Raw genomic sequence first — 19,398 nt, 5'->3', positions numbered from 1 at the left:
GAGAGAGCTTTCCCAGCCTTGCCTGTCTTTAAAATGTGAATCTCACAGAGGTGGATCTACCTTCTAAATGGTTTAATAGGTTGTCAGTTCTCAGAGCTAGCCAGCTATTGTTTTTTTCCAGGCACAGAAGAAGCTCTTAGCAGCTTCTCTCAGAAAAATCTCAGAAAAATAATTTCTTGGTTGGCTTTTCCCTTCTTAACTAAATGTTAACTAATGCAAAATCAGCACAGCTGGCATTTCTAATATTTAGGAATACCTCTGACTGTGGGGGAAAGTTTTGCCAGCCTAGAAGAGCAGGTTTAGCCTGAGATGCTTTCAGGAAGCGGCTGCCTGTTTAGCAGTGAGAAAGGGAAATCCAGGTTTACCTTCAGCACTAATGAGAGGCTCTCCTGGGTACTCTGCGTATCTGGCCAGAGCCTAGTGACCACAAGTTCAAAGACCTATGAGATTATTCTCGGGCCAAGGAGATGCTACACTAGAGAGAAACCCAACAAGGACCCCATTGTACCCCAGAAAGAGTGTTTGTGTTTTGAACATGAGTTTTCTCCCTTTCCTCTCTTGACTTTGTGAGAGCCCCACAGGGTCTGGGTCCATCCTGATACCTCTCACAGCAAAGCTTTTGAAAAGCTTTGCATGAAAGACATGAAAAGAAATAGGAGATTTAGGTCCCTTACCCAGCCTGAAGGACCTGCCAAGCATGCTGTGATGAATTTCAGGGCTGTATTGGGTTGACATATCACCTGGTCACAAAAGGGGTCTTCACACTAAATAAAACCCAGTAAATGTCTGCTGTTGGAGTCACTGCCTGGGGAAGGAAGGTGAAAAACTGCCAGCACAGAGAGCTGGGGAGGTGCCCAATGCCTCCATGCTTCACTGGGGAAGTTATCCCAGTCCCTCTGGATCTCATACCCATGGTCCCAGGACCACCATAACCAGTCATGGTCTTTCCAGGGGACACTGCTACCAGCACATGGTTTTAAAGGTGTCTGAGGAGTAACCCTGTACAGCCTAAAACTCTTTGTCCACCAAGAAGAGAACTCAAAGAGCTTTTTGTACAGATGTCCCCACATTGGATTTATTTGCTGTTATTTTTCTGCCATCTTGCCATCTTGTGCTTCTACCATACCAATACCATCTATCATGCTATGTATATACTATATTTATGCACCTACCTCTGTGCAACCCCATATAGGCAGAAACCAATGCAGTGTGACCCAACCTTAAGCCCTAAAGTTCCCTGGCTGGAGCAGGGATGGCAGCAGAAAGGATGCCAAGGAGAAAGAAAATTGTTCCACAAGTAATTGCAATGGGGAGATGTAGGCACAGAGGGGGAAAACATTTACAGGCACTGTAAGGGGAGGAGGAATGGCTGTGGGATGTGCTTTAGGGAAGGCTGTGCATCAGATCTCACTGGCAGAGCTGTAGGCACTGCCTGGACCAGCTCCAGCACTGGCACAGGTGCAGTCACACAGCAGAAATACAGCTCCTGCCACCTGTGGCTCAGCCTCTTTCCTGGCAACAGAGGATTTACAAAAATAGGAAGCTGGAAATGCCACACAGCAGCTAAATATAGCCTGACCAACTGGGGAGCTGCAGTGCTTACTCCAAAACCGAAGGTAGAAAAAGAGAACTCCTCATTCCCTACCAGGATGAGGTGGGATGGAGGGAGCTGCTGGCCACAGTAGAGGCTGCCCTGGGGAGCCTGTTCAGTGCCCCACCACCCTCTAGGGGAAGAACCTTTTCCTGATAGCCAGTCTCACTCTCCTTTGGCGCAGCTCCAGCTCTTCCCTGGGTCCTCTCACTGGTCACAGGGAGCAGAGATTGGAGCTGCCCCTTGGGAGAAGCTGCAGAATGCACAATTGAGCTGCTCTTCTGCAGAGCTGCTAATTTTGCTTCCTTGGAGGTGTTCAACCTGTTCCACTGTCCTAGTTTAGGGCAAATCAGGAAGGAAAACTCCAAATGGGGATCTCCACAGGGAAATGCCCCTCCCCACCAACGGGTCCGGGAAAAGGGAAAAAAAAAAAAAATTCCGTGGAGAGAAGTGGAAAAAGCTGTTTATTTAACAGAAATTGAGTAATATTAAATAATAAAATTATTAAATAATAAAACCTCTTGCTGTTCGATGGGATGGTAAGTCTAGGAAGAAAGGTCTTTTTTCATGTGGTGCAGCTCGGCTCACTCAGGTTCTTATCAGTCCCTCCAACGCTGGAAAAGTGCTGAGGCCCAGGCCCCGGTGGGCCACAGGCGTGAGCTCCCGGGGTTTGGCTGGGTGTTCAGTCCAGAGCAGGCTTGCACAGATCCAAGAAAATTGAAAAAAACAAGGGTCCAGGGAACTCCTCTGCCTCAGCTAGCTAAAACTAACTAAAAGCCAGAGAGAAGCTCTGTTCCGCTGTCTGTCCGTGCTGCAGACACCACAGTCCAGGAGCGGGGTGCGTGGGAGTGATGTTTTCCTTAACACACTGCGCGCTTCTTCTTTCCCCTCTCTTGCTTTCAAAGACAGTCTTAAAGGTGCAGGACTTAATATATAACATAAACCAGACGATTGGGGATACCAGTATCATAAAGTCACCCCAGGACATTCCACCCCTTATCCCCATATCGTCAACTTATTATCAAAATCAATATATATATATATATATATATTTTAACCCTACAACACATACATTATATACAGACAAGGGCATTTATTCATAATCTTCACCCAACCATCAGATCTCCCTGAGGTACACATTGTGTTGTTCCATCTTTCCTCATTATCCACCATGTGCAACCCGGTCCTTGAGCAAAAACAACTCCACGAATGGGTTTGTCTGTACTCGAAGTAGAATTGATCCAAACTGTGTTTCCTAACAAACCTCTGAGATGTACTGCTGGGACCTTGTCTCCATCTACTTTATGCAGGGGCTCGGATTGGGCTGGGCCTGCTCGATTGGTGGAACCTCGGGTGTTAACTATCCAGGTGGCCTTTGCTAGATGCTGCTCCCAATTTTTGAAAGATCCCCCACCCAACGCTTTCAAGGTAGTCTTTAACAGTCCATTGTACCTCTCCACTTTTCCCGCAGCAGGTGCATGGTAAGGGATATGGTACACCCACTCAATGCCATGTTCCCTAGCCCAGCTGTTTATAAGGCTGTTCTTGAAATGAGTCCCATTGTCTGACTCAATCCTCTCAGGGGTACCATGCCTCCAAAGGACCTGCTTTTCAAGTCCCAGGATGGTGTTACGTGCTGTAGCATGAGGCACAGGGTAGGTTTCCAACCATCCAGTGGTGGCTTCTACCATTGTGAGCACGTAGCGCTTGCCTTGGCGGGTTTGGGGCAGTGTGATGTAGTCAATCTGCCAGGCTTCCCCATACCTATATTTGGACCAACGCCCACCGTACCATAGCGGCTTCAACCGCTTGGCCTGCTTGATCGTGGCACATGTCTCACAGTCATGGATAACTTGGGAAATACTGTCCATGGTTAGGTCCACCCCTCGGTCTCGTGCCCACTTATAGGTGGCATCTCTACCCTGATGGCCTGAGGCGTCATGGGCCCATCGAGCTAGGAACAACTCTCCCTTGTGTTGCCAATCTAAGTCTATCTTTGACACCTCTATCTTTGCAGCCTGATCCACCTGCTCGTTGTTTAGGTGCTCTTCATTAGCCCTGCTCTTGGGGACATGGGCATCTACATGACGGACCCTCACAGACAGTTTCTCTACTCTGGTGGCGATGTCTTTCCATTCATCAGCAGCCCAGATTGGCTTTCTTCTGTGTTGCCAGTCGGCCCTTTTCCACCTTTCCAGCCATCCCTACAGAGCATTGGCTACCATCCATGAATCCGTGTAGAGGTAGAGCTTTGGCCACTTCTCTCTTTCAGCAATGTCCAGGGCCAGTTGAACAGCTTTGAGTTCAGCAAGTTGGCTTGATCCACCTTCTCCTTCAGTGGCCTCTGCGACCTGTCGTGTGGGGCTCCATACGGCTGCTTTCCACTTCCGGTTCATCCCTACGACCCGACAGGAACCATCAGTGAAAAGAGTGTAGCGTGTTTCTTCTGCTGGCAGTTGGTTGTACGGTGGAGCTTCTTCAGCCCGTGTCACTTGTTCCTGCTCCTCTTCATCAGTGAGACCAAAGTTTTCACCTTCTGGCTAGTTTGTAATTATCTCCAAAATCCCAGGGTGATTTGGGTTTCCAGTACGGGCGCGCTGCGTGATGAGGGCGATCCACTTGCTCCATGTAGCGTCAGTGGCGTGGTGGGTAGCAGGAACCTTTCCTTTAAACATCCACCCCAGCACTGGCAGTCGGGGTGCCAGGAGGAGTTGTGCTTCTGTGCCAATCACTTCTGAGGCGGCTTGAACTCTTTCATAGGCGGCTAAAATTTCCTTCTCTGTGGGAGTGTAGTTGGCTTCAGACCCTCTGTAACTTCGGCTCCAGAATCCCAGTGGTCGGCCTCGAGTCTCCCCAGGCACTTTCTGCCAAAGGCTCCAGGACAGACCGTGGCTCCCGGCTGCAGAGTAGAGCACGTTCTTCACATCTGGTTCTGTTCTGACTGGGCCAAGGGCTACTGCATGAGCGATCTCCTGTTTGATCTGAGTAAAGGCTTGTTGTTGTTCAGGGCCCCACTGGAAAGTGTTCTTTTTGCGGGTGACCAGGTAAAGAGGGCTCACAATCTGGCTGTACTCAGGAATGTGCATCCTCCAAAAACCTATGGCACCTAGGAAAGCTTGCGTTTCCTTCTTGCTAGTGGGTGGAGACATTGCTGTGATCTTATTGACGACCTCAGTGGGAATCTGACGCCGTCCATCTTGCCACTTTACCCCCAGGAACTGAATCTCACGAGCTGGTCCCTTAACTTTGCTCTTCTTGATGGCAAAACCGGCTTTCAGGAGAACCTGGATGATTTTCTCTCCTTTCTCAAAGACCTCTTCAGCTGTCTTTCCCCAAACAATGATGTCATCAATGTACTGCAGATGTTCTGGAGCCTCACCCTTTTCCAGGGCAGCCTGGATCAGTCCATGGCAAATGGTGGGGCTGTGCTTCCACCCCTGGGGCAGTCGGTTCCAGGTGTACTGCACTCCCCTCCACGTGAAGGCAAACTGAGGCCTGCATTCTGCTGCCAGGGGAATGGAGAAAAATGCATTGGCAATGTCAATAGTGGCGTACCACTTCGCTGCCTTGGACTCCAGCTCGTACTGGAGCTCCAACATATCCGGCACAGCAGCGCTCAGAGGTGGAGTCACTTCATTCAATGCACGATAGTCCACAGTCAATCTCCATTCTCCTTCAGATTTATGCGCAGGCCAGATGGGGCTGTTGAAGGGTGAGTGAGTTTTGCTGACCACCCCTTGGCTCTCCAGTTCTCGGATCATCTTGTGGATGGGGATCACAGCATCTCGATTTGTCCTATACTGCCGGCGGTGCACCGTCGAGGTGGCAATTGGTACTCGCTGTTCTTCCACCTTCAGGAGTCCTACTACAGATGGGTTCTCTGACAGTCCAAGCAAAGTGTTCAATTGCTTGATGCTCTCTGTCTCTATAGCTGCTATCCCAAATGCCCACCTAAGCCCCTTTGGGTCCTTAAAATACCCGCTTCAGAGGTAGTCTATGCCTAAAATGCAGGGGGCCTCTGGGCCAGTCACAATGGGGTGCTTCTTCCACTCATTTCCAGTCAGGCTCACATCAGCTTCCACTAAAGTAAAGTCCTGTGATCCCCCTGTCACACCAGCAATAGAAACAGATTCTGCCCCTACATATCTTGATGGGATTAGGGTACACTGTGCACCAGTGTCAACCAAGGCCTCATATTTTCGTGGTTCTGATGTGCCAGGCCAACGAATCCACACAGTCCAAAAGACACGGTTTTCCCTAGCCTCTACCTGGCTAGAGGCAGGGCCCCTCTAAACTTGGTTATCATCATACTTGTCAGTTTGACTACAGGCTACTGGAGCGGCTTTCTTTTTGGTGGAGTATTCCCCCTGAGTCTTGCTGTCTTTCAGTTCAAGCATCCGTTTTGCCAGAGCAGCAGTAGATTTTCTATCCCATCTTTTCATGTTTTCTCCACAGTCACGTAGGAAAAACCACAGCTTAGCTCGTAGCTTTTTCTCTCTATCTGGGGAACTTCTGCATTGAGTACCAGGGCTCCTGGTCTGTACTGCTGAGACTGGAAGAAGGTCTTCCCTGAGTTTCTTGAGAGTCTCCTCTATTTTGTCGTGGAAGTTTTGCATATCTGCTCTCACAGCTGCAATTGTTGCCTGCATGGGGCCATGCACGGTATCTGCATATGCTCGAAGCTTCTTTGCCATATCCAGCACAGTCTCTTCCCGGTCATCCTGCTTCATTGTTGCTAAAGCAGAAGCGTATTCTTGTGGCCCAAGTCGAACAAGTTTTCGCCACATCACAGATGTGCATGGCACCAAGTCTGGATTTCTAGTACCTAAGTCACTCACAAAGACAATCTCTACTATTGCCATTTCTCTCAAGCGCTGAATCCCTTGTTCTATGGTTTTCCAACGAGTTTGCTGTATATAGAGATCGTCTGCACACAGATATCTTTGTGCCACACTTCTTAGGACCCGTTCCCAGAGACTATAAGGGTCAGCCCCCCTCATCATCTCCTGGTCAATAACCGGATCGTGTGACAGGGATCCCAGATGCCTCGCTTCAGTGCCATCCAGAACTGTAGCCTCTCCTGCAGCATCCCACAGACGGACTAACCAACTAATTATAGATTCATCAGGTCGTCGAGTGTAATCTTTTCTCAGGCCACGAAGGTCCTTCAGGGAGAAAGGTTCACCAGTGCCTTCTGATTTTGTGTCAGTTGCTGGTCTTGAGGGTCCTTCCCCCGCATCACCATTATCATCATCTACTGGCCGATCGGTTTTGGTTTTGAATTTCATGCCTCTCGTGGCAGGAGCAACAGACACTGGCTTAGGCTCACTGTCTGGTTTGGCTGCTGGCTTAGGCTCACTGTCTGGTTTAGCCTGAGTCACTGGGGTAGCTGCTGATTTATCTGCCTGCCCTACAGTATCTAGCACCGTGCGATAAGCATACGCTAGGGCCCAGCTTATTGCAATGATATTTTTCTTTTTAGAATCATCACAGCAATTCTCTTCCAGATATTTCCCTACTTCATCTGGGTTCTGAATTTGTTCACGTGAAAATTCCCAGGCTGGGGGATCAGAAAATTCCTTCAGAGTTCGGCCAATTCTCTCCCACTCTCTACACCACTCAGGATTTCCCACACCTGAGTCTACTTCTGGGGCAGGGGTCTCATTGGCTCTTCTGGATATCTCAGCCCTCATCCTATAGAAGCCGCAGACTATATAGAGGAAGCTTAACAGCTGAACCAGCTGTACTACCAGGAAAGTGGTATCCTTAACACTCAGGGGAAACTGGGTATTCTCAAAGAGGGACATAACAGATTCAAAGGAGAAGAAGGAAAGAAAAGGCTGAAACGCCTCATCCCCTGGTCTTCCTCTAACAAGCTGGGTGCAATTACCAATAAACTCCCAAAATGTGCCACTAGGACTGGGAGGCAGGGTCGGGCGAAGAAACCATGAGCCAAACATACCTGACAGAAACTTCAGTAGTTCTATAAACTTACTATAAATCAGTATCACCGAGCCCAGCACAATAACCATTCTAATCCGTGCCCCTCTACTGTGAAAGAGGGCAAAGACAGGTATTAAAACCTCAAAAACTTTTAGGGACCAGGTCCACATGAAGGCCTCCACCCCAAGAGACATTATGTATCCAAACAACATGACTACAGACTGCTTTATCCCAATACAGAATAAATACAACCAACAATCAGTACAGGTTTTTCCACTTTCTCGTGCCCCACATTCGGGCACCAAAAACTGTATTTGTCCTAGTTTAGGGCAAATCAGGAAGGAAAACTCCAAATGGGGATCTCCACAGGGAAATGCCCCTCCCCACCAACGGGTCCGGGAAAAGGGAAAAAAAAAAAAAATTCCGTGGAGAGAAGTGGAAAAAGCTGTTTATTTAACAGAAATTGAGTAATATTAAATAATAAAATTATTAAATAATAAAACCTCTTGCTGTTCGATGGGATGGTAAGTCTAGGAAGAAAGGTCTTTTTTCATGTGGTGCAGCTCGGCTCACTCAGGTTCTTATCAGTCCCTCCAACGCTGGAAAAGTGCCGAGGCCCAGGCCCCGGTGGGCCACAGGCGTGAGCTCCCAGGGTTTGGCTGGGTGTTCAGTCCAGAGCAGGCTTGCACAGATCCAAGAAAATTGAAAAAAACAAGGGTCCAGGGAACTCCTCTGCCTCAGCTAGCTAAAACTAACTAAAAGCCAGAGAGAAGCTCTGTTCCGCTGTCTGTCCGTGCTGCAGACACCACAGTCCAGGAGCGGGGTGTGTGGGAGTGATGTTTTCCTTAACACACTGCGCGCTTCTTCTTTCCCCTCTCTTGCTTTCAAAGACAGTCTTAAAGGTGCAGGACTTAATATATAACATAAACCAGACGATTGGGGATACCAGTATCATAAAGTCACCCCAGGACATCCACCCACAAAAAAAACTTGGTTATAATTGTATGTTTGCCAAAGGCTGACCTTGGGGGCTGATTCCCCAAAGGCACAGAAGCACTGGAAGGTGGACGTGATGTTACTGCCACAAAGATGCCGGCAGTGGGGCTGGGGCTCGGCACATGAGATCAGTTGGTTTCTGTTTTGTTTTTTAATAGCCAAGCCTCCTTGGAAAAGTTGGTCTGGAATCAGCATAGAGGCAAGCAAATCACTGACATCACAACACAAGGGAAATTGCAAATTTATTTTGGGAAGGGGAAAAACAGCAAGAAACTTGGAAACTGAACTTCAGCACCAACACTAAAAATAAACCACAAAAATTCATCACAGACCTGCTTGGGAAGGGGTCCGGCAGTGAGGACAAAATGAACTAAAAGTAACATTCTTTGGTGAATGGAAAGGCTGAGGCATCCTGATTAGGGTCCAAGTGTGGAAAGCTATCTAAAAATAAACAAACAAATAACGCCCCAAAGTTCTGGGGTTTTCAGCACCATCTGGAGACTCTGGACTGTAGGAAAACATTTTAACAGAGCAAAAGCATGTTATTTTAGTAAAAGCCTGTCTGCACAACCCGGCTTTCAATCCAGGCAACAATTCTAAGGGCGGTGTCTTTGAAACTCTCCTGGAACAGCAAGAATCAAGAAAAACAATGGCATTGTGTGCATGGAAAAGAATGTAAAACAATATATATTAACCAATAGTAGCTTGTTAAGCCCTGCAAACCCTGTAGGACCCTATAAAAGTGTGCAAAAGATAGAAATAAATGATGTTCACTATACCTCTATGAGGACTCAGTGAATAGTCTGAGCGGTTTTCCATTACCTGGCGCTCTGAACAGGGACCCTTTGCAGGCAAAGGGTACCAGCTCGGCAGGTCCGCACGGCGGATAGACGTGGAAGCAGACCGGGGCCGGCGGAGCGGATTTGAACGGCAGATAGATGTGGAAGTGGATCGGAGCTGGGTTGGCAGGTTTGCACGGCGGGTAGACGTGGAAGCGGACCTAAGCTGGGGAAAGCCGGGGACCGAGGAGCCTGGGAAGAAGACTGAAGGCAGGTACGCTTCGGCACTCAGGGAGAAGGAGTCGGGACCCTTCCCCTGTCCAGGACTGCTAGCATGGAAATTGAATTTGCAGCAGCACGAAAACTGCTTCAAAGCATTATCATTAAATGAGGGGAAGCAGTCAAGGATAAGGACCTTGAAAAGCTCGTTTTATGGGCTAGAGGAAACGGAAGCTTGATGATGCCTCCACTGCTTTTTGCAGTGGAAGACTGGAGAGAAACAGGAGACCAGTTGTGGGAGAAAACAATTACGAGGAAAAGCAAGGACACTCTGTCTTATGGTCTGACTTGGCAGATTGTAATTAATACCTTAAAAGACATGAAAGCAAGATCTGCTCAGTCTGTGAGCCCCGTAATTCTACCTGTGTCACAGCAGCAGATGCCTTTACCTCCCACTGCTGGGCGAGCATTCCTTCTCTATGCTGCCCTTAGAGAGATGGGGGGAGAGTCAGAGAGAAGAAAATAAGGAGATGTTCAAAGTTTTTAAATTGATTGTGGACATACAGGGACAAGATATTAAGTCTACCTTTGAAGAGAAGCCAGATTTAGAACGGTTTCCACCCAACCCAGGCGGGGCATGGGGGAACACTGGAGTGTGCGCAGAGAACAAAAGCACCCCCTTATGGCACAGGCACTGCAGAAGAAGCTCCAAGGCCACGCTGGACAAATATCAGCAATTACAGAAACAGTTGAGTAGAAACAGGTGACTCAAGCAGCTTCACAGGGAGACAAAATAGCCAAAAAATCGCTAACTATATGGCACCTAGTTTGAAATTCATTACTGTAATTAAAACTTGATAAACTGCAATGGTCACCATTGCTATCACCTGGCACTGAGAAGCTTTTCATGTAACATTGCCTGCTTTTGTAAAATCGTGTCCTTTTCCCTCTGTCTGCGAACAACAAGAGAAATATTGGGAGAAAGAACTGCATTTGTTAAAGTTAACTCTGTGAGTTTTTTTTGCTCTCTGTTTTTCCCCTCTGTAAGAGTATGTGGGGGATGATGAAGACTTCACTCATACCTTCTAGAGATAACAGCAGCAGAGTGGGCATTTCACCCCCTGACTCCATCTCCAAGAAGAAGCACTGGGATAGTACCTGGTTTGTTATAAAGTTATGATTCATTGTTTTCTTAGAATGTCTTTATATACCCTTTTAGAGTTAATTTTGTGTTTTAAAGTAATTGTGAGTTCTTAAAGTTTTGGAGTTTTACTACAGAAATTATTGCAATTCTTTAGAAAATTCAAAAAACCCCTCTTTAAAAATGTTTAGAGTAAATATTAACAGAAGTAAAAAGTTACCTTGCAATAATTAGTTTTAAAACCTAATGTTAAAATATTGACTGATTTACAGCTACTAATAAAACAACCTTCCAATTAATGTTATCTACAAAAGGTATTCATGGTTTAAAAAATAGTTAGCTAAGAGAACGTCACTGGACAAGACAAAGTTAAGTTAACCTTATGTGATCCATTTGCTTGTCTTTTCCACAATTTTAATAAGGTAATTTCAGTGTGAGTCTTTTTGCTATAAAAAACACATATAACAGCATACATACCGATTTGGACTTTGAATTTTAATTAAAAATTGGGCTTTATGTTTCTGAAAAGTGGTACAAAGCTGAATGGTAACTTGCCAAATCCTGTTGTGGTTTCTCTCTAGTAAAACTGCACTTTAAAAATCCTAACCAGCTTAAGCATATACCAAGCAATTCCTACTATGAATAAGTGTTTTCAGTAACATCTGCAGTTATTATGAGTTATTTTCAAAACCAAATGACATGGAATTGTGATGTATTTGTTACATCCTTATAATCTCTATAGTAAATCCTTGTTACTGTTATATTGTGTTTAAAAGGTATATACGAAACTTTCAGTTGCCCTTTTTGTAATAATAGAGTAAGATTGACTTATGCTTTCATTTGATATAGATTGAGGGTTAATAGAATTAAGCAAAGTTAAGTTTCACTATGTTTGAGTGTTTTTAAGTTAAGTTTTGTAACTCTGGTATTCTTTTGAGGTTTTGTTATTTCCTTTTGTCATAATTAATTTTTACCAGGTTTGAATTTTGTTTAATTTAAATTGTCTCACGTTTTGTGAAAAGACACTTGTCTAAACTGCAAAGTATAGTTACCTTCCTAGAGAGGTGAGGATGACTACGACTGAAACAGCTGTGATAGAACACTGATGAACACCTGCTTGTGGATAGAGGGTAATGCAGTCTGTGACACCCTTGATTTCATTGGGAGTTCTACTGTTTGTTGCAATTTCTGCAGTTTTTGTTTTTTATAGGTAACACAAAAGAATAGTGATTGTTACTAGGAAATTTAGGAGTTTTTTACCTTGTTTCATTTTTGGTCATTAAGACATGACTGTTCTAAAAATATTATCTTGATTTTCTCAAACACTTACTGCTGACATATTCATTGTATAACATGAATTTATGGATTTTTATGATGAGCACTATCTACAGAGTGTCATTGTTGTATTTATAGCCAGCTTCTTATATTTTAACATATTTTTGTGCAATTACCTTTTAGACATGTGTCATCTGAGATCCTTTTGTTTTCTAACTACAGATGCATCTTGGTAAACAAGTTATGTTCCTATACAGAGTTTTCTTGGTTTTTACTCCTTTCCTTGTTTAAGAAGATTTGCTTTTGCCTAATCCAGTGTAGCTTTATTATTTTTGAGTGCCTTCAGAACTGCAAGAAAATGTATCATTGCTGAAAGTCAGCTGTTATGAGAGAAACTTCAGATTAAACCAACTGCTGAATGGTTTAATTGGTCTGTTACCTAAGACTTCTGATCATTTGCTTTGTACAAATGCATTTCGACAGTTTGCTGTGCTTTAAGCATCTCATAGCTGCTACCTTGTTTTGAAAATGAGTTAAGAGACATCTTTCCAGTTTAAAGCCTAGGCCCTGGCCAAGCCTTGGCTTTACCTGGGTAGAATGTTGGACAGCAGATCCAGATGTTTTCTACACCAAATCAGTATTTGAGTCACTTTTTGACTCAGCAATTTGACCCTATTAATATGACAGCTGGATCAATTTTGAAGTGGGCTTGGAGAATCATGTCCAGAGGTGGTTATCCAAACCTTCACTGATTTTGTTGTCTGTTTGCAGACTATGGGATGCTGGTGCAGTGTTTTAGTAGTTAATAGTAGTTTTATATTACATATGTTATTAATAATGTTTATAATCTGACTGATTTCTGACTGCTGTAGGCTTTTCATTCATTACATGTATAGTTTTGTGTTGATATTAGTATGTGTGATAAAAGTACATCTCACTTTTAAAAACATAAGGAACTGATACCCTAAAAGCATTTGATTAATGTAGTATATACATTAGAAATTTAGACCACAATTCATTTTGAATAATGAAATATTTACATCAAAAATTTAGAAAGATCATATAGTCCAAATTTACAATTAAGTGTACCACATCTAAGCCAAAATGATTCATTAACTTTAAGGGGAGAAGTGCCTATGTTTGTTGACAGATCCAAAAAGGTCACCTGTTCATCTGACCAGACTGTCTGCCCCTGAAAACATGAGACCCAGTGAATGGAGAAGTCACCATACAGCCTTAGTACTCCAAGCAAGATCAGAAGTGGAACTGCCAAGACACAGTTATGTCTGAAAACTACACAGTTTGTTAACAGAAGTTTTATGTTATCATCATAATGTTGTGTCTGTACCAATTTTCTTCAGTTATTCTGTTTTAAGATTTGAAAGAATGTGTTGTATGAATCTTTCTAACCACTCAGTCTCTATCCATGAACAACTAAAACAGCTGCAAAACAAGTTACATGCCCTGAAAGAAGTTGCTGACCCTGTTAGAAGTTTATTAACCAATTGAGACATTATTTAAGTAGTTAAAATCTCTTATATTAGAAGAGAAATTAATTCTTGTTATAGTATTAATAAGATAGTTATTGTAAGCTGTATGTTATCCTGTATCTGTAAAAGTCTGAAATGAATCAAGTCCAAAACCTGTGTTGTGCAAAAACAAAAAAGGGGAATTGTAGGAAAACATTTTAACAGAGCAAAATCATGATATTTTAGTAAAAGCCTGTCTGCAGAACCTAGCTTTCAATCCAGGCAACAATATTAAAGGCAGTGTCCCTGAAACTTTCCTGGAACAGCAAGAATAAAGAAAAACAATGGCATTGTGTACATGGAAAAGAATGTAAAACAATATGTATTAACCAATAGTAACTTGCTAAGCCCCACCAACCCTGTAGAACCCTAGAAAAGTGTGCTAAAGATAGAAATAAACGACATTTGCTATACTTCTATGAAGTCTCAGTGAATAGTCTGAGTGGTTGTCCATTATTTCAATTTTGATTTTTTTCAATAAATGTGACAACTATGGCTGGGCTGTAAGCTGCACAGACAAAATTGGCCCTAACAGATTCCAACTCCAATAGCCTACTTCATTAAAGAGTAGAAGAAAAGGAATTCCTGGGTAAAATAATGATAGGTTGGATTAGAACTCAAACAGGGGACCCCAGCTAGTCCCATTCAAGACTGAAGGCAGACATCTAATTGGTCAGTGAGCTGGGTGGTGTTAAGAATTCAACCAATCAAATGTTCAAGCACAGGAATTTTGAAGCCCCTATAAAAGAGGGTGTCCATCAATAAACTTTGGCTGTTCTTGCATGAACTTGGCGTGTTTAGTCATGTGTCTGTCTCCAAAACTGTGACAAGGGGTGACACCAACGTGACAGACAGCAGCTGCCATGGATAGAGAGGGGAGACAGAGTCTTGGCAGAGGAGAGCAGTGTGGAGAGCTACCTAAGAAAAGCAGCATTAAGAGCTACCTAAGAAGAGCTGCGTGAAAAGCCACCTAGGTCCAGACCCTGGTAAATAGAAGAACGCTGCTGGAAGACATGGGAGGACAGGTTTTGGTGGAGGAAAACACAGTCATTACAGTATGGACCCTCCTTTTATGAAAATGGGGGATAAAATATGAAAAGCAAGCTTTGTTGGCCTTGCTGATGTGGTCTAAGAACCACAGGTTGGACACAACCGAAGAAGCTGCCCTTGATATAAAAACTTGGGAGCAGACTGGGAGATTTATAATCAAGACAGTCTCCATAGGCGATGAAGTCACCATAAACATTATAAAACCCTGAAGGCTTGTTTTGAACTTGCTGAGACAGTTAAAAGCAGAGCGATCCCACTCTGCAAGGATGCAAGGATGGCAGTGGGGATGCTGCAGGCGCCACCCACTGAGACATGCAGTGAGAATGGGGCACCTGCTGAGGCGGCAGGGCCATGGACACCACACCGGGTGTGCAGGAGGAGAGGATGGATGAGGCAGCCCCCATGTGATAGCTCGTCTCCAGCTTGTGCTAGAGCTGCATATGCCCTGTGCTAAGCCCTTTGTCACCATGGTCACGCTCAGACCGCCTCTGCCCAAGGCTGATTGGCTTGGCTCTGCAATCACGCCTAAGGTTCAGCCTCTGCTTGGCACCTCCACTCGCTCATGGGTGGATGAGTCACCGCGAGGTAGGACAGCACAGGTAGCCGGACGTGCTGGCGGGACACAGGGTCCCAAAGCCATGGTACCATGCACGCCGCTGCCACCACAGCCGGAGCTTGGACAGCCACAGGGACACAAATCAGCAAGGGACTTGAGAGATACCTGTGGAGGGAACCTGAGCCATCGCCTTTCTGCTGAAACAGAAGAGGATGCAGCCACTGCGCTGCCAGTAGCTAAACCTGATCCAGTCAGTGTCTGGAGACAGGTAAAGCAAGCAGTGGGGATTTTGAGGGTGCAGATAAGATTGACATGCCTGTATCAGGTAGTTGGGAACCTGGGGATGGGCCAGTTGAAGTATATCTGGTGCTGAGAGGCAGTGGAACTGTGCCAGATAAGTACACTCCCTTTCAGTAGCCAGTCCACTCTGAACTGCACCAGCTCGCCGCAAAGTACAGACTAGGATCTCCTGCAGTAGGAGAAATCATGCTGCAATTTCTAACTGCAGAAGTAATTCTTTTTGATATTAAGCAGCTGTCATGGGGTAGCTTTACCTTTAAGACAGCTTGGAGGGAGAGGAAGTTGAAGCTGCTGGTGGCTGATGGGAGTTTTTCCCTCCTGACCAATTATCGGTTATTTTCAAGAATTGACAGCAGATCTGACCATTAAAAAGTGAATTCAACTTGTAAACACCCCCTTAAGAAGTACAGACAGAATTCCCTTGCTCTCTTTGGTTTCCGGCTTCGGACAAGTAGCAGGCTCTGTCTTGGCCTCCTCCCCCCCCTCTCCAGGCCTACAAGGCCGCGGGGTGGAGGGGGGGGGGAGGGAGAAGAGAAGCAGCGCTGGCCAGCCGAGCTTGGTTTTCAGTTTTTGCTGCTAGACTGAAACTTAACACCATAAACTCTTGCAGTTTTCCTAAAGCTTTTAATTCTTTTACTACCTGGATAAACATACAGATTACTCCTCTTCTCAGAAAGACAGAGAGAGAGACAATCAACATAGAAGAGACATCATAGAACCACCAAAAACAGTGAAGAAAAGAGTTAAGTTTAAATAAGAAAGAGAGAATAAGGAGATGCTTTACGGCTGAAATATCTTTCTGTTAAAGCTATAGAGATGGACAATAATAGTATAAAAAGACTCCTTTAATTCATGATAAGAGTATTAGGAGGAGTGAGATATTCAAAGTGTAACTTTTGAGCAGAAGAGAGAGAGAGAGAGTGCTTGTGATACTGTGAGTTGCTGGAATTGAGTTGAGTGAAGATTTTGAAGCTTTGGGGGCAAAGAGAAAACTGTTTTCCAGGAAGGCTCACAGAGACAAATGAAGAAGACTTCTGCCTTTGAATAACTTATCCTTAAAAATAAGATTCCTAAACTCTGTGACCCATACACACCTTGGAGATGTGAAATGGGAGGAGAAGATCTAATGACAGATTTCCGGGCAGCTGGCATTAGAGAAATAGAAAACTATGATGAAAAATAGTTTTCTCGTGAGAAACTCCGTAAGCTAACAGAAAGAGACTTCTGTTTCTCTACAAAGACTGATGAAAGACTGTAGCAAGAATTAAGACTGTTTTTAACCACCAAAGTCCTAAAGTTATTTGTCTCTATGTTGTCATGTGTACAGAGAAATAGTTAAGATGTAGAAGATAAGGGGGTTTTCTGAAAGTTTATTCTGGTATTCTTGTTCTTGTAGTTTGTTAATAAACTGTCTTTATTCCTTTTAAGTCGTAAGCCTGTTTTGCTCTTGTTTTAATCCATATCTCACAACAAGAAATAAGTAGTTTTTTTTGAGTTACTGGTTTAAAACCACGACAGCAGCTCACTAAGTTGATATATACGGCAGTCCAGTATATGGTATTTGAGTCCACCTGGTGACACAGTGCAGAGGAGCAGTGTGCTGGTTTCACTTTAATTGATATTTAGTAAGAAGGAAGAAACCACCCACTGAAATTATTTTTGCGAGAGAAGCTGCTGGGAGCTTCCTCTGTGCTTGGAAAAAAAACAATAGCTGGTTAGTTCTGAGAGTTGACAATTGATTAAACCATTTAGAAGTTGGATCCACCTCTGTGAGATCCACATTTTAAAAACAGACAAGGCCGGGAAAGCTCTCTTAGCTTTCGGCCTTGAACAGGTAACGGGGGCCGGTCCCTGCTCGGCCTGGGGGCAGGCAGCGCTGGGCTGGGGCTCTGCTGCGGTGCTGGCCCTCCCGGGAAGTCTGCCGGGTCCTGTTCTGGTCCTCTTCTGCTAGGGCCCCTTCCCAGGGGGCCGAGCCCTTCCCGGGGAGCTCACCGAGCCCTTTGCAGTGGCACCGCCGGGCCAGGCCGGTCCCTGGCTCGGCTGAAATTCTGCTGCGGCTGAGTTTCACCAGAAACTGCCGGGCAGGGGGAGGGGAAGCTATCGACCGTGTTGCCTTTGAGTGTTAGCCTGGTTGCTGAGATCCTAGCTGTCCTTCCCCAGTGCAGCCACCGAAAATCCTCCGTAAATAGTCCCTGGCAGAGACCACTTGACCATCCACAGGCCCGGCAATATTTAACCCTTTCACTACACAGATGAGACCTGCAGACCATGTCCCTCTCTCCAGGTTAAAAAAGGACAGAGTGATGACACATAGAAAGACAACATGAAGACGTGTTGGTCAGTAAAGAAACAGTCAAGCCCCAGATGGAAGGTGAAGGAGATGCCTTAGTATTGAGGCAGAAAGTTCCTTTGGTAAGGCCATGGAGATGAACTATGATACACTACAATATCCCTTTTAATTCATGAGTAAGTACGGGGGGAAGAAGTGTTGAAACTGTAGATCCGAGCAGAGGTATCCATGATGAAGCGAAATAGATGTTGAAGTAGCTGTGATCCCATGAGAGGCTTGAACAGAGAGAGTGATAAAGACCCTTTGCCTTCAGGGAAAGAAGAAGACCTCTGTTCCCAGATAAAGATGATTGCAGAGATAGAAGAAGAGAACCTTTGCTTTTGAACAGCTCATCCTGAAAAATACTACCCTATAAGTTGACATGGCCCATACACATAGGTGTAGGAGTGCTGTGAAAATGGGAGGAGTTTCACAATTGCAGATCTTTTCCCAGGCAGCTGCTATTTGTGGAAATGAAAAGCCATGAGAGAACTGTTTCTTGTGGAGAAGTCTCCGTGGCATGGCAAGAGAAAGCTCCTCTCCCTACAGGAACTGATGAAAGACTATTGTATAGTTGGTAATTGATTTAAAATGCCAGGTTTTGTCTCTACATTGTCAGTTGGGAAAGAAAAGAAGTCAGGCAGGGGGAGGAAAAGGGTTCTGAAGGTTTTATTCTGAGTTTTATTAATCTTTTAGTTCTGTTAATAAAGTTTTCTTCATATATTTTAAGCTTTAAGCCTGTTTTGTCTTTCTCCTAATTCATATCTCACAGCAAGAATTGAGTAAGTGCACTGGTGATTTTAGACAGCGCTAAACCCACCACAAACAGGAACTAGAAAACCTAAGAGTTTTGCAGCAAGATCCATGTTTTGGGACAGGGATTCCTCAGCTCCTAGGATTGCCATCAGTGGGAGACCCATAACTCCAAGCATGATTACATTCATTGGTGGTGGCATAAGCAAAAGACTCAGGGATGCAACTTGTGAAAGAGAAGCTGCATACCCTTAAATTCCTGGTACAAGAGCAACTAGTTCAAGGGCACATAGAACCATCAATGAGCCCATGGAACACTCCAGTATTTGTCATAAAAAAGACATCTGGTAAATGTCTTGCTACATGACTTAAGGAAAATCAGTGCCGTTATGGAAAGCCTGGGTGCTTTGCAACCTGGTATGCCATCTCCTACCATGATACGTTTCTGATTGTGGACTTGGAATATGGTTTTTTTACTATCTCATTACACCTTGAAGATACCCCAAAGTTTGCTTTTACAGTGCCATCCATTAATAACACTGTACCAGTCAAGCACTATCAGTGGAAAGTTCTGCCACAGAGCATGAAAAAAAGGCCCATAATTTATCAGTGGTACGTTGTACAGGCACTCCCATCAGTAAAAGAACAGTTTCCAGAGGTGTACTGGTATCACTACATGGACAACATCCTGATAGCAACCCCAACCAAAAAACACCTTTCACAGATTCGGTCTAGCCTGATACAAGCATTAAAAACATTTGGGCTGCAGGTAGCACTGGAAAAGGTGCAGCAGCACCTTGGAAATACTCAAAGTAATGGATCAGACCATCCAGCTACAAACAATTCAACTCCCAGCCAAAATTTGTACTTTAAATGATGCAACCCAAAAAATTTTTGGTATCAGAAACTGGGTTAGACCCTATGTAGGATTGACAAC

The 19,398-nt window shown here is 44.7% G+C and overlaps 1 protein-coding gene and 1 long non-coding RNA gene across 7 annotated transcripts in view; one reads left to right on the top strand and one right to left on the bottom strand.

The window, feature by feature from the left end:
• Positions 1-16,806, top strand: part of LOC147651467 (uncharacterized) — a 112,242-nt gene extending 95,436 nt beyond the window's left edge. The window contains exon 2 of the long non-coding RNA XR_015274069.1: positions 15,614-16,806. This is a non-coding gene — a long non-coding RNA (uncharacterized LOC147651467). The remainder of the gene's footprint in view (positions 1-15,613) is intronic.
• TSEN15 (tRNA splicing endonuclease subunit 15) overlaps positions 1-19,398 on the bottom strand; it is an 89,004-nt gene that overhangs the window by 48,637 nt on the left and 20,969 nt on the right. The window lies entirely within an intron of this gene.

Source organism: Cyanistes caeruleus, chromosome 9 (genome assembly GCF_971803275.1).
Source record: "Cyanistes caeruleus chromosome 9, bCyaCae1.hap1.1, whole genome shotgun sequence".
In the NCBI taxonomy this organism is placed as follows: Eukaryota; Metazoa; Chordata; class Aves; order Passeriformes; family Paridae; genus Cyanistes; species Cyanistes caeruleus.
The sequence above is the reverse complement of the archived record's forward strand: the minus strand, read 5'-3'. Positions and strand labels throughout refer to the sequence as shown.